The sequence below is a fragment of the Python bivittatus genome, unplaced genomic scaffold (genome assembly GCF_059951505.1).
Source record: "Python bivittatus isolate LINGU-HERP-01145 unplaced genomic scaffold, Pbiv_v1 ctg000700_np1212, whole genome shotgun sequence".
In the NCBI taxonomy this organism is placed as follows: Eukaryota; Metazoa; Chordata; class Lepidosauria; order Squamata; family Pythonidae; genus Python; species Python bivittatus.
In genome coordinates, this window is record NW_028277098.1 from 36,082,938 (window position 1) to 36,098,978 (window position 16,041).

Here is a 16,041-nt window from a genome sequence, read left to right on the forward strand (position 1 = left end):
GTTTGCCATGCCCACATTCCTTTTACAGCCTAAGCCACCTCTTATCCAACTGTTCCCCTGGCTATGGCTCTTCCCCCTGTCTCCCAAGATCATTCCCACATACCATTACAGAATTATATATTTCTTTCTGAAGTCACATTTCCTTGAGACAAAGGCCTCAGCTGTTGATTTTGCCCAATATTTCCCACCAAAACCAATCCCACCAGAAAATTTAACTTAGTCCACTCTCTGGATGAATATTCTTGGTCAATAAGGCAAGCTTTTTCTTTGAAAATCCTCCATTTTTTCTGTAAGTGCTACGACATAGACCCTTTGTGCAGGTTCCAAAGGCCTTACTTGGTTCATAGTATTCAGATCTGGCTGTAAAAATACAGACAACTACTATATAGTAGTAGCAAAGAATGAGAGATTTCTGTATCTTTCTGCTGCCATCTAGTGGTCATTTGGATTTTTGCAACCCAGGTTTGATAGCTCTAAGAGGAAGCAAGCAGATGATAACCATGGCATGTGCAGAATGGGGCTTTATTTTTCTGCCCATAACATTATTCTGATTTGAACCATCTTTGCTCACACCTCCTGACTGCAGTTAAAAGAACGTGTTCATTGATGCCTCATACCCATAGGGAGATCTTCCTACACAAAACTTCAAGCACTGTTGTGCCTAGAAACTTTAGTAGCCACATGTCAAAATTTGTGGCTCCCCAGCACAATGTTCTTAAATGTACCAGATAAAAAGTCTTCAGTAAAGGTCTGTGAAATAATTATTTTCTCTAAATCATTTTGAAGCTGTAATTACCTTCAACCAATGTACTAAACTAAGCTGGACCATGGTCTGTTTTTAGAGCTAGTCCGTATATCCAATATTGAATATTATTGAATATTAATATTCAATATCCAATATTGAATATTCACTATTCTTCAACAGGGTAATCATAAAGGTATGTAGATATTTATACTATTATCCTTAGACTGAGAAAGAGTAAGTCATTTCCAGTTTGATTAGATTAAGAATATTCGTTATCATGCAGGAATAAAGGATTAGATGCATTAAACTAGTTGTGTTTCTATAGCAGTTCAATCCTTCAATTCTGCCTCTTCTCTTTATTACATATTAGAAAGAAATAATAAATTAGTTTAGATCTCAGTACTAAGTCCCAATACAGGCTTTCTGTTTTTACTTCCTTGTTATCTTCTGTATCCAGCATTGTTTCTCTTTCTAAAATATTTATCAGAAAACACGCTAACACACTGGCTTCTACAGGCTTCAACTTTCATAAACTGGAGATAACACCAGCTTGAAAATGGCCTGTCGTAAATGAGATTCTAAAATTCATTGCAAATGCCAAAGCTATGTCATTCCATAGCAAGGGCATTAAAGAAAGCAGTATTATTTTACTCTTTGAGTTTTAGAAGATGGGAGTTTTCCTACCTTTTGATCATTATTTTTATTTTCTGGTAGCAGCGAATTCCCTTCTCGGGGCCTTCCATATGTATTGGATGACAGTCCTCACCAGTGTAAGTCATTGATAGGTGTCCTAGTCCAACATGTTACAGAAGGTTGCCGTAACACAATTTGGCATGTCAAGATAAAACAGATCAACTGGCCAAAGTTTGCCTTCAGTGCTATAAATAGTGACAGAAATAACATTCAACTTCCGCACTCTATCTTGATCTGCTTTTGTCAAATAATTTTGTTACCAAATAACCAAAGAAAGAATCCACCCTTGTAAATCATTATTTTCTTCAGTGCTGATGCTGGAATGCTAGAAACATTGATGTATATTTATATGCTAACTAGCTTTCCAAGTAATAACATTGGGTGCAACTCAGCCAAAGCAAACTACTTTAAGTTCCATTGATTCCAATAGCTGAGTAGAATACATGCTTAAATCTCTCTGAAATCAGTGGGTCTTAAAAGAGCTCATCTTTGGCTGTTGAGAAAGGTATTTTTTCTATAACAACACTTACAGATAATAATTTTCAGCCAGAACCCAAATAATCCTTATTCTAACTATGTGTAATAATATGAGATTTTCACTCTTCAGACTGACTGCGTTTATAGCAGCGCTTCCATTGACCTTATACTGTAGTAGCCTTAGAAGCATTCATTTGAAACGAGAAGAATTTAAGATAACACAATGGATTTTGCTTTTTGATATTTGTTTTCATTCAGATGGAAAGGGACAGACATTTTTCTCTGTGCTGCTTTTTCAGATTTTGCTGTTTTTGAGCAACAATATACTTGGCTTGGAAATTAGAAGTTCTCTAGATGTGTTTAAAATTTTGTCTGTCATACTGGTAGCACTACTTCATCTATATATAAAGGTGAAAAATAAAAGAATTACAGATAGCACTATGAAAAGTTGACTAGTCTACTTGTATGTAGTATAATGGGGCAGTTTTTTGCACAATTTTAAATTAGGAAGAACTGCAGAAGTGTCATGCTTCATTACGTTATGAAAGCTTTTAAATGTTACTAGGATGATATCTCTTGCTCTCCCTATAAAAAGTTGCTGAAACATTGGAATGTTCCTCCAATGGAATTCCGCATGTGTGTTTTTTTCTAAATGTCAAAATGCTCTTTGACTTTTACAAAAAATAGCACTCAAAGTAATGAAATAGTGATTGTTTTGCTACTTTATGGTACCTGAAAACCAGAAATGTGAGGGTACGATGTAGTTTGTTTCTTAATGACTTGGGCACATTGGTTGGAGTTTGCAACCAGAAAATCCCAGTGATGCTTGTGGAATCACCTTCCCTTAATCTGTTGCCTGCCAGATTGGACTTCAGCAGCTACGAGAATTCCCAGGCAGTGTAGTCATTTAGAGTTGTACTTCCATCACTCCATGCTGTGAAAACCTTGCCATCACTACGGTGATTTGAATTTAAATTCATAATCTCTGCTCCTATTTTTGCTTTTTGCTAGTGTTCTGTTTTGTTTTAATACAAGTCCATCAATATTGCTTAAAAAATACACTGTATTCCAGTTTTAGGAATATAGGAAAGTATCATGTGCAAAATAAATATAACTGTCCATGTTTTCCATTCGCATGTCTTTCTGCAGCTATGCTTAGCTGAGATAGTGATAGGACCATAGCTCAGTAGTCCAGCACATGTTTTGCATGTAGATAGTCCCAGACTAAGTTCCTGTTATCTCCAAATTAAAGGATCATATAGTAGATGGTGTGAGCCTCCTCTTCCTGCAACTTTGGAGCTGTTGACTGTAAGAGTAAACCACTAGGCTAAAGGAACAGAGACAACATGTTAACGCAACATGTTCTTGCATTATCCAATGGTCCGCATCCTGCAGGGAAAGCTATGGCCAAACTGAAGTGACCTGTGGCATTTACCTACATTTGCACATATGATTTAGCAACAACAACACTCAAGTGTAGGGACACTTGCTAATATGTGTAACATGAAGTTACCCAAATAATTGCCATAATATATACATGTACTTTCTAGAAATGTGCCTTAAAAATGATCCTTTTTTTTAAAATGTGGGACTTTTTGAATATGTTTTGTATCTAAATCAGATCTGTTCAATTGGCTTTTCTGCCCTGTACACGTCATAGCAAAAGCAAAATGCATTATGCAGATTTTGTGCCCTGATAAACTACCTAACAACCACTTGAGGGATGACCTGTGGAAAATGTGGTCAATGGCTCCTTTAGAGATATTTTCTTAGAAACCAAAATGCCTCTTATTTTAAGCTGCTTTAGTCAGTGTCTGTCAAAAAGCATATATCTCTTGTTGCTTTCAATGATCTGGAAAATAAGCTTGCAAGCCAGCCATTGGGATTTTAGAATTTAAACACACACACACATATACCAAACATAGCTGACACATTCATTGAAGATTGGCACAGAGATATTTGCATAACAAAATCTTTCGACACAGTTAGTCAAGTAGACAGATATTGAAAATTACAGAAAGATTTTTTTTTAAAGTCAGGGAGGCAACATAACTGCAATAGAAAACACACCAAAGCATTAATTGATCAAGGATAGAGAGGCAATCTACTTCTTGGACAATTCCTCTCCAGCCCAGTCAGCATAGCCAATGGCAAGAAGCACATTAGCCCAAAGTACCTGGAGAAGGCCACATTGTTTCTCTTTGGTAGATGTCCTTCTGAAAAGTTAATGGAAGTTCAGAATAGAATCTGAGAACTTTTGACTGCAAAGCATACATTAAACTATGGCTCTTTCTCACATAAATGGAAAAAGAGTCTTCCATACCTATCTGGATGAAGAAGAGTATCTGGATGAGAACCGAAAGGGCAACGCGTAGTTCTGTTCTGATCTCAGAATGGGGTTTTCTGCATGTAGCTGATGAATTACAGTCATGCTCAGTATTTGTTGAGCAGGTTGATGGATCCAGTCTCCACAACGTCTTTCTTTCCTGAGAACAATTACTGTTAGCCATAATCATGGTTTGATGACCAGGAAAATGCATTTTTGGCATGTTCACATTCTCAGATTCCAAACCCTACAAAATTCAGCCTACAAATTCACATTTCTCAAAAGTTACTGTAAGCTAAGAAATCGACTACGTGTTCTATTCCATATCTAGGTTGTAACTAAGTTTCAGCTCAAGGAAACTTCAATGGAATGGAAAAGGTAGCTTGACTTTTTTTCCCTAAATTGCATTCTGGATGAAATGTTGCCTTTGCCCTCCAGGACCTTGCAATTAAATGGCCAGCGGGGAGGGGGCTAAATAATTAGAATTCTCCTACTTTATGTGGCATGGGAAATAATCAAAGCTGTCTCCCTCCTTTGCATTTTCCTTTAAATGAAGCCACAAACGCAGACTTCATATTATACAGAGGCAGAATAAATAAATAATATATAAAAACAAAATTTAAAAATACATAGTTGCATACTAGGTATCTAATGTTATTCCTTAGTTTAAGCTATAGTATTGAAAGGTGATGCTGTAGCTAACATTTTCTTACTGCCGTATTCTTTTTCCTTACTTTTTTTTTTAAGGGTTAAAAAAATGAAGCAGCATAAAAGCATGTTTTTGTATTGTAGGTTTCCTTTCAAAATATATATATATATATATATATATATATATATATATATATACACACACACACACACACACACACACACAACCTAGGGTACAATTATTTCTATAAAAGATCATAGGTGTGATCTTCTCTTAGAAGAACTTGAAGGGTTCTTCTGTTTGTGACTCTTTCTCCTCAGGCTGAATGTGCAAGTGTTGACTTTGCTCTGAGGAAAAGTTACAGCACTAAAATGTTGCTTTTTATCTAAGCGTATATTTATATTCTACATCTGCAGAGCATATGTTTGAAAAGAATGCTACTTTTATTGCAGGTGATCCACCTCTTTTGAGGGGTAGACACAGCCCTGATATTTGTATACAATCTACAAAATAAATCCTTTTGCATTAACTGCATTTTTATTAGCTTCTTGACTATCTGAACAGAATTTCCTATCAATTACTGCAAGTAAATAACATAATTATAACTCTATGTAGTATATAGCACATATGCTATTTTGGGTAAAAGAGATGAACTATGCTTATGCTTTGACATTAATGTCTGAGTTTTAACAGTGATCCCCATCTAACATGCAACTGTACCCTAAAATAGAAGCAAATAACGATGAAATTACATTCAACATTATCTTTCATAATCAGGTTGAATTACTTGTAAAAAATGATGTTGCCTTGCTGATGTCTAGATGCCTAAAATTGAAGGAGGATCCCAAATTTTTTAGTGGGGAGTAAGATTAGTAAATACCTATGTTATGTTGTGATCTCCCACTAGAAAATTATAGAAACTTCTAGAGTGATTCAGCAGTTGTTGTGCCAAAATAATAATAATGGGGACAGGCTTCGTATTATTTCAACAATGGATGAGGGATGCTAGGAAGATGTTTAAGTCACTACTGCAGAAATGGCTCATGTGTCACTTCTCTGTTTCCCCAGTGTTCCCTCTGTTCCTTTTTGCTCTGCCCACATCATCCATTTTTGGGTGCTTAGGTAGTAGAGAGATTACTTTACTCACATAGGCTGTCCCTGGGAAGAGGAAATGATAGGGCAACCCCACTTTCCCCCTAGAAAGATAGTTAATCACATGAAAGATGTTGCAGGTCCATCTTTCTGTCTACTTCCTCCTTCTCAAGATATTTGCACACATGAGAAGCAGAGACACCAATACACAAATAAGAGGGAGGAATAAGGAAATAAAATTATTCAGAAAACTTGCAGCTTTCAGTAGAAAGAAAAGATCCAAATCTTGAAGGTAACACATCCATAGGAAAGGATCAGTGCCTGTCTTCTTAACAGTGAAGGGGCCTTTGTGTTTGTGCATTTGTGTACACATATATAGATGACATTCAGGTCACTGGAGAGAGATTTATAACTGAGAGCTGATTTAACTAATCCATTGTTTAACTAGTTCAATATTATATCATCATAATATTTTTGGGTAGCAATTTGCTATTTGCTATCTTTGAGGAATCTCCCAGTCTCTACCTGGACAGCCAGATGGAGACAAGGAATTCCACTTGGATATGCTTTACCACCATCTTTCAGTCCTATGCCAAAGGGAGATCTTTCACAATGACCTTAATCTGCTTTTTAAAATGAATACAAAATAACTCTAGTTCAGGATAGGGACGATATTGATATTGCAGTTCCCAGTGTTTATGAACAAATTAAGCTGCTTTTGTATAATAATATTTCTTTAAGCAAAGCGTGTTTATCATTAAATTAATGCCATTAAGAAAGGTTTATGGGTACAATGTTGATAATGTTGCTGAGAGACCCTCTGAAGAAGGAATGCCCAAATATGTGATTGTATTTTGGTTAGGTGCAGGACACTTTAGCAACAGTTTTTAATGGTAACATGTTTATTAAGTCACAGATCTAACAAAAGGCAGCATGACTAATTGCTTAGGCAACTGCAGGATGTGTTTTAAATCTGTGGCTTATTAATCTGAGGTTTCTATAAGTGCGCAGCTACAGATCTTGTGAACTTTGTCAGTTAGAAATTCTTAAGCAATTTTAAAAAAAATAATTAGCAGCACATACGCATCTCACTTTTAGCTGATTTCTGAAACTGAATTTACACATGAAAAATTAAACATCATTCTGGCAGTTTGCCATGAATTAGGGCCATTCATTTGGCAATATTGGGCATGAGATGAGACAGTAATCCTATAGCGATTCATCTGAAATGTTTCTCATGAAAAGTGAGATTTTTCTTTGAGTATGTTTGTAATGCAAAATATAACACCAGCACATATTTAGCAGTAATGGAAGTTTATAACAAAGGGTTACTGATTACAGTGCTGAAAAGTAACCATACACAAAGTACTGTTCTTTTTAAAATACAGTGTTTACATCAATAAGATGCTATAATGACATCTATCCTTTTTTTTTTTCCTTGAACTTTGTTTATAGACTTTTTTGTCCTTCGAGAAGAAATAAAATTGTGCACTTACTTTGCCTTCTCATTAAAATCTATACCATACATCACCTGAACTAGCATTGACATCTGTATTTTTTTAAGTTCAATATGTGAAATCTGATATTCAGTGCAAGCTTTCAGATTGCATCTAAAATAAAACTTATAATGCAATCACTAATATTTCCAGCCTTAACAATTGCAAAAATATCTAAGTTTTATGTGGCCATTCTTTTCATTATTCTGGTTACCATTCCTCCTAATCTAAAAACAATGTATAGGGTATATGACATTTTTCTGTTTCTTTCTTTCTTTCTTTCTTTCTTTCTTTCTTTCTTTCTTTCTTTCTTTCTTTCTTTCTTTCTTTCCTTTTCTTTTCTTTTCTTTTCTTTTCTTTTCTTTTTTAACAAAGAACAAATTTAACAAAAACAAATTACTATGAACTGGCATGTGCTTCTTGTGTGTGCTGTTGGATCTAAAAATAGCTCTTTAGGTTCTTTATCTAGCCTGAAGAGGGGAAAAAAGCTCCCATGAAAAGTATAAATGGCCCAGGTCATTTCTGGAAGAATACCCACTGAAGTGTTATAACCTCCCCAGCAACTTGTGAGGAATGAAATGGAGATAAAACCAGCTACAGAATGTTTAAAAAGAAAAGGATATTTTATTGTTGATTGCACAGTCAGCCAGATGTTTAGACTGGATTTGGCATTTTTATCCACCTATTGAGTCCTTCCCAAGGACCTGGGATGGGCAGGTTTTGTTGTTTGATGGCATTAGAGGTATCGTCACAGGATATAAGCTATTCCAAGTAAAGCTGCCTTTTGCAATTGACTGATGGTGATGTTATCAATGCCATTGGTGTTTGAGTGGTGCTCCAGATGTTTTGGGATTGCCCCTAAGGCACCTATAACTATTGGTACTATCTCTGCTTTCTTTTGCCATAATTGTTCTATTTTTATTTGCAGGTCTTTATATTTTGTGATTTTCTCCAGGTCTTTCTCTTCTATTCTGCTGTCTCCAGAATTGCAATGTCCACTATCCAGACGTTTTTGTCTATTATTATTATTATTATTATTATTATTATTATTATTATTATTATTATTATTCAGAATACTCATGCCATTCATAAATGTTCTAATTCTCTCTCTCCCTTTTAAAACAAGCCAGGCATCAGGTCAGATTTCCAAAACATCCACTACTTAGCAGGCTTCTTGAAGTAGCTGGCGGCAACAGCTAGAACATCAATTTAAATTCCCCCAATGACCCAGAGTCAGTAGCACTGCCTGGATTGGCAAGATGACTCCAGGTATTTCTCACATGTTTTGTCCAAGTTTCCCCTAAGATCCTACTCAGTTTTTCCTGCTGTAACTAGCAAAGATCCAGTCTTTCTTTGGGAAAGCATTTGGCATGCCATACAGGGAAAAAGTTCCAGTATACTGTAAAGAAATACAGCAATCATGTCTAACGTCTTGTTTTTCCCAGTGCCTCCAGAACCATCTGAGAGCAGCACTTGCCGCTTATCTCTATAATATGATCAAACTCTTCCCTAAGAGGGAAGGAAAATACTTGTGTTGATTCTGCTGTTTAGTAAGGAAGGACAATGAAGGGGGACAGAGTGAGCAATCTGGAAGGCAAAGAAGCTTAGGCACATGGCAGTTGGGGGGCTTTCTGGGTCGCTGGGCCTAGCCTTCCAGACTTATCCAACTTTAATAGCATAATTGCTCAGACATTGCTCACTATATTAAGAGACACAATAGGAAATTAAAATGACAGCCACATCAGGCACTCAATGCTAGATCAGGAAAAAAAGAAGAACATAGGGTAGACATCAGTATGAGCTTTTCCAGAGTTCCCAAGGATGTCAAGTATGACACCAACTTTGAAGTTAATCCTCTCACCTGCCTTGATGTCACATCTAGGGTCATTAAACTAGTAGTCTTCATCCCAGGTACTATTCACATAGGAGGACCATTGCACATAAAGCTTATCTAAGATATCACATGGAAGAACAAGCATTATTTGTGCTAAACTAGGCCTGATGTTTAATACACCTTTGCATTTCATGTGTACATATTTTAAAAAGTCAATAACATGAACTGTCTTCTGAACCCAGTATATGTAAGGATGTGCAGAAGTTTGAAGGAGAGATTTATTCTGATGGAGAGTTGTGTGATGCATCACTTTGAAAGGCCTCTGTCATGTGGAGCCTTTCTTCTAACCAAAGCCATGTTGCTTTGTGGCTGCTGTGCATACAGTATATGGCACACACAGCCACTATTCACAAGCTGGAAAGCCTATCAAAGCAGATCAGCTACACTGTGACTCTTTACCAAGGTAGAATATTTCATTTCTTAAGGCAGAGTTCCCATGATTGCCATACCTCTAAGATTTGATTTGGTCCGGGAAGGACTGATCCTTCCCAAACTGATAAGAGTTTGAGCAAAGCAATTTTCTTCAGGATCACAAGAAGAAAACATATTGTTCTACCTAGTGCTTTCCTGAAATTATTTTTTAAAACCTGACAAAAAGTATCTGCTGTTTACTTTTTTAATGCAAACATTACATACAAAGTACCTAGTTTAGGTGTATGTAATATCAGCAGACCTCTTGAAATGTGGTATTCTTTGCTTTGCTGCCTCACTATTCAGCACAAAGTTTATTTTATGGTAATCTGACTGGGGGGCGGGGGGGCGTAACCAAAATACTGAACCCATGGCCTTTGGACAATAAATATTCGATTCAGTTTCATTTATATTAGTAGACCCTGACATCCTGTAATATAATTTGAGTCATTAGTTAAACTCTCATTAATTTCAGTTGAAGCAAGATTGGACCCTTCCAATTGGATCTGTAACAAGATTAAAGGTGATCTCTTAAAATAGCAATACCTCCTCCAAACTCACATTGAATTCATAAAAATGAAAGTTACCTTAAAAAAAAACAGGGCCCTATTATGCTCTGCAGGCCCAATTCAAAAGGGGCACACATTGAACAAGTTGCATGTGTATGTCTGAATACCACAACCTGTTCTCACAGGAAGAATCCAATTACAATATGGAATTTCAGACACGTACATTAGATCCAATTGATTCACTTTGGAGGTTTATCAACTGAAAGTCTTGTGACAATGAAACTAAGTATGCCTTCTTCTTTACATATTTTTACATTGTGACGGCCACAATTTAATATTATTCTCCCCCCCCCAATATGTAATGGCAACTAATAGCACAAAAATAATTTTTTTCTCAAAAATAGTCTTTATGTCATGTTTTGTTGATGCTAACATTTCCACTCTTTTCATAACGGGACATACAAATGTGCTCCATCCATTTCAGAGTTATAGAAACGGCCATGTATAAGCAACTCTTTTGCATACTCCCAGAACACATCTCCCTCATGAGTCCAGCCCCCCCAAAAAAACCCTCTCTTTTTTCATGTTTTTAGGGATTTGGGAGAGTTTTCAAAACAAAACCAATACTGTCAGCCTTGCAGAAGTTTAAAAAATGCATTTCAGATTTCAGAACTCATGAACTCCCACCCCAAATGCAACCCTTTGCCCCCCTGTGGTCACTCAACTAATGGAAGTTGCACTTCTCTGATGCTTTGTTTTCTTATATTTGTACTTTTTGACCAAAAGCTTGTATGTAACTGGTATTTACTGTGAGCTTCTCAAAAGCTCAAAGAGGCTTTTTCTCTTCCACACTTAACTGCCAGTCTGCTTTTACCTTTTGTGAGCATTTCCTAATAAGTGCTTGAAAATGCATCTTCAGTCTAATGTGAAGCCTTTGGAAATTGCACAAAGAGCACATTACTCATTATCCTATGAATGAGGCTTGCAATTATTATCTTCCCTTAATCAGACAAACAACAGTGAATTGGAAGGAGAGAGAGGATGGGGGCCAATGTACTTGAAACTACAGCAGACATAAAGCAGAGACAGAAGCACCTTAAGAGAAGCTTCGTTGCATATCAAAATCCAAAATTCTTACTAAAATCAAAACAATTATTTTTAAAATGTGACCAAAACTCCTGGGTCTTATACAGAGATCACCTAGAGTAGAGTTTGATTTCCCCAGTGCGCTATGAAACCTTTCAATAGGTTGTCATTTATTGTCACTTTAACACAAAATCCATGAAATTTCACACATTTTTTTTAAAAAATACTAAAAGTATAACTCGTATTCAATCTGCATATGCCACATACCAGGCAAGCACTTTCTTTCAACTTTTATACAATGAGTTTCTCAATTGTATGTATCTTGCAGGTGAAATTTAGGTCCAATATTTCGCGTGTAGCCAATTATCTAAAATACAGATTATATTGTTATAGATCAAAGGGTAATATAGAAAGATATCAGGACCTGCATAATGTTTGATATGGCGTACATGATGAGACCAAAAAATACACATGGATTTAGCCTTAAGAAGGAAGTGAACTCCCTTCCAATAAAAGTGTTCAAGCAGAAGCTATGAGAGAACTTCAATACCAATTTCTGTACTTAGCAAAAGGATGGGCTGGGTGGTCTGTCTGATCCCTTTCAACTCTGCAATACTGAATATTGGATGGACTTTCTGTGGCCTTCCCTAATTTTGGACTAGACAAAAAGAATCTCCCAGTATGAGAGTCTGACATGAGGTTGAGAAAAGCAACAATGAACCAATGTATAGAATAACCTGTTGAACAGTGTGTAATCCTTCCAAAGTTACTAATTCCATCTACTTTTTGCCCCATTCAGCAGTGTCAGGGATGGTAAGCACTGGAGCTTAACCATGTTTGAAGAGTCATAGGTTGCTCACCTGTGACCAAGGAAGTCATATCTTTAGTTAAGTCTAAAATTAAAATGCCTAGAAGTCACAACGCAATATAATACAAGGACAAAAGTGTCTTGGGAAGATTTTTTTAAAAATACTAAAAATATAACTCGTATTCAATCCTTTGTTAATTAGTCAAAGAAAAAAAAAACATAATGAAAATCATTTGACATCCTTTAAAGTAAGATGGTAGCATTTTCTGGCAATGACACCCACAATATATCACAGAAGACAAAGAAGGGGGGTAATTTGAAAATATTGCAATGTAACCTCCAGCTTTAAAAATCTTTAGAAATAAAATCAAAAGCTGACATGCCTTTGCTAATAATTATGGGTTGGCAGGCAGACTCACCAGCCCCATTATATGAAATCGACATCTTTGCATCTTTGTTGAAGAGCAGGGTTTTTTAAAATTTCCTTATGCATGTCAAATTTCAGATTAAAAATTAAGCAGGTATTAAAATTTCACACAACCTGAATTAAAAAAAGAAAGTGTTCTTAAATATTTAATAGTTAAAATTGTAAGTAGTTCTTAATGAGCTCCAAGAAAATCTCAAAATGAAACTAAAGTTTGAATTTAAAGACATAAGGGCCCAGGTATAACTTTTGTTTTTGGTGTAGTGATCTAAGATAGCTGTCTTTTCTAAAATAGAGTCAACATTTCTAATAGGAAAAATCAAATAAATAAAGGAACATTTTCTTCTAAGAGTAGACCCGTGTATCAATTTCAGTATCCAACTTGGAATGAAAATTGTGTCCAGTATCCACTGCTGTTAGTGGGTGATTAAGCACATCTTATTGGCCTTATGGCATATCAATGCTACTATTAAAAATACTGATTAAGGGCAATAGACTTGCAACTATTGAAGCTGTGATTATTCCCTATTGTAAATCCTTAGAAGTCAGTGGGGTCAGTGTGTGATTTATACACTGTCATTCAAATTGGACACAGTAGCAGTGAAATGTGATCTATATCAGGTAGTGACAAGAAAGTTAAGAATGGTGTAAAGAGGGAAGAGAAATTGACTGTTCCTGGCTGGCCACTTTGGGAAAGAGCAGGATATACTACTGACGGATCTTTGGACTGATCCAGCAGCACTCTTATCTTTCTAAGGCTTGGTGAAACTCAATATTCAATGTGTTTCCAAGAAAAAAAAGATGATTGAACTATTCATAGTGGAGTCCTTTCTTTGAAGGGTTTGTGCAGAGAAAAGCTTGAGGAAGTGTAATGCATGGGCTGCAAAGCAAATCATTTGTTGAGTGGTAGCAACTATTGACCTACCTTGTGCCAACTGAGAAGCAATGGGAAGAATAGGTGGGACTAGCCTCATACATGCTTCATGTGGTGCTTACACTCATTAAAGACATGAAATGGATACTTTGCTCAATCCACACTAATTTATTCAATGTGAATAACGATATGTCTAGCTTCATTTTTGAGTCAGAGTGTTGATGCCTCTAACCCACTATTGCTTGTCTCCTTAATGTTTCAGGCACAGCTACTTTCCTGCTTAAACTCCTTTTAATTGGCAGTGGTAAAGATGAGCCAAAGACCATCTGCATGTAATCATGTGCTTTATTAATGGACGATTGTCGAAATGTGACATTACATGAATGTCATGCATTTAAATTTGAATGTTACAACATTACTGCAGATCCCATGAAAGTTTAATTTTGATCTGGAGCTTGATATTAATGGACATCTGTCTGGATTTATATATTTTCCAAGTTATTCTAGTCACCTTAAATTATTACAACCCTAAAATTAGAATATATTATTGCAACTAACTTATTTCTGATAAGATACAGTAACACAAGATACTTAATCCTGGAAAGCATATGTTGTGGCTCTCCTCTATTTTAGGAAACATGCATCATTATTCCATCTGTAGTCTAGATGAACACAAATATCAAAAGTAGGACCATTTTATAACCAAGCCACAGAGTTTCAGCTCCAGATAGTGCATGCTGTCCTGCTCTCTCTCTCTCTCTCCTTATCTGTATAATCCTCAGTAAACATTTTTATGTGCCTATGACAAAATAATGCACTGTATATTAGGGGGAAAAGTCATCAACCCACAGTTAATAGTGCTGTAAATGTGAAATTGCTCTCCTTCACAAAACTACATGGCATAAAAACGGTGCACTTTGTGAATTTCCGTCATTTCCAAAATAAGTAATAAGATGTGCTATTGTTGCCTGTTGGGAATCACATGACAGCTCCTGAATAGAGAATAATAAATTTGTATTTCTATTATCCCTGGCCCAGTTCTATGTTGAGGGCACTGGAAAAGCAAAACAATAGCTTCTTTCATTGTTTCTTTCCAAGAGGTTTTCTCTTTCTTGCCAGTAAATTTCTTCTTTAAAAGCCACTGGTGGTTTCTATGTGCTACACCCAAGTTTGAAGTATAGCAGGACCAGCAGTAATGAAGCCAAAAGCAGAAACATTTCTTATCTTTTGTAGGTGCTCTGTTCTGTACGTGTGATTTGTGGGGGTTAATATAATTTGACTGGCTTTGTTAATTTTCTGGAGAGGCTTTCAGAGCTCTACCCAATGACATTCAAGGGAGTTAATAGCATTTACTGTCAGCACAAAATCATAGAGTGGCAAGAGGAATTGGGAGGCAGGGAAATGAAGTAAGATGGATTTGACTATGTTAAGTCATGCTCTGAGAAAGCTACAAAAACAGGATGGGGGAAGATAATTTTTATTTTAGAATAAAGTTAGGGATACACTTTATTCAAATATGTAAGTAAAACCTGACATTTATGTGAGGAGTGTTATCTAGACAGCATCTTTCTACAGAAGCAAAACCAATTGCTCTGCAAGGATCTCTTACTTTCCTGCAAAACTCAGCATGTTTTCAGCTGTAGCATATGGCAAACATGCGCCTATCTTTGGGCTGAGAATGGGTCAGCTGCTGGCTTTCTTTCTCTCAACTTTTTTGCAACGAGATCCTTTGGCATACTTGGGAATTTGTTTCAGATTAGATACAAACCAAAGAATAAAAAATATCTTGTACTTTTTCCTCTTTTCCAGGGCATTGAATAATTATGCTCATAATCAAAAATAAAAGTGGAGTAGATATATCCTTTCAAAAATGAGCAGTACTGAAAAATATTTTTTTTAAAATTCTAGCCTGTTATACTAGCTTTATAGACGTAATTGGTATCCATAAAGCTGTTTAGATTAACTCTTCCTTCCCCTTCTCCATTTCTTACTTCACTTTTATGTCTCTCTTAGTGTTGTTTTTTTCTGATGACTAAGGGTAGCCACTGAAGTACAAGAAGAGACAGGAGATTCCTTTCCTTCGTCCTCCCCTGCAACATTTCAAACTTCTGCTATTTTAAGTTAAAAAGTCAGATTAATGATGGAATTTATAGGAAAGATTAAAATATAGCCATTTGGTAGACTTTGACTTCCCAGAAGCCACTTTTTTTTCCTGACAGTACCATGACAATTATGCTTCATTTGTGATGTCTCTTTACCAAAAACCTGCAATAATCAATCTTAACAGTCTGGCTAGCAACCAGACATAAACCAATATGTTCAGCACATTTTTTTTCCCATTCTTTAACTTCCATATTCTCTTAACTATCATCCTCCAGACTTAGAAAGTTTGGGGTACAATAGTATCTTAACTATTCTTGAAAATCTCAGTATGATATTAATCTGTTGCAAAACAAATACAAGGAACTGAGCCACATAATAATTAGGCCACAAGTTTATTAAAGAGATTGGAAATAGTTAGAAATACTGAAAAGAAACTCCAAACCTGAATCCATGC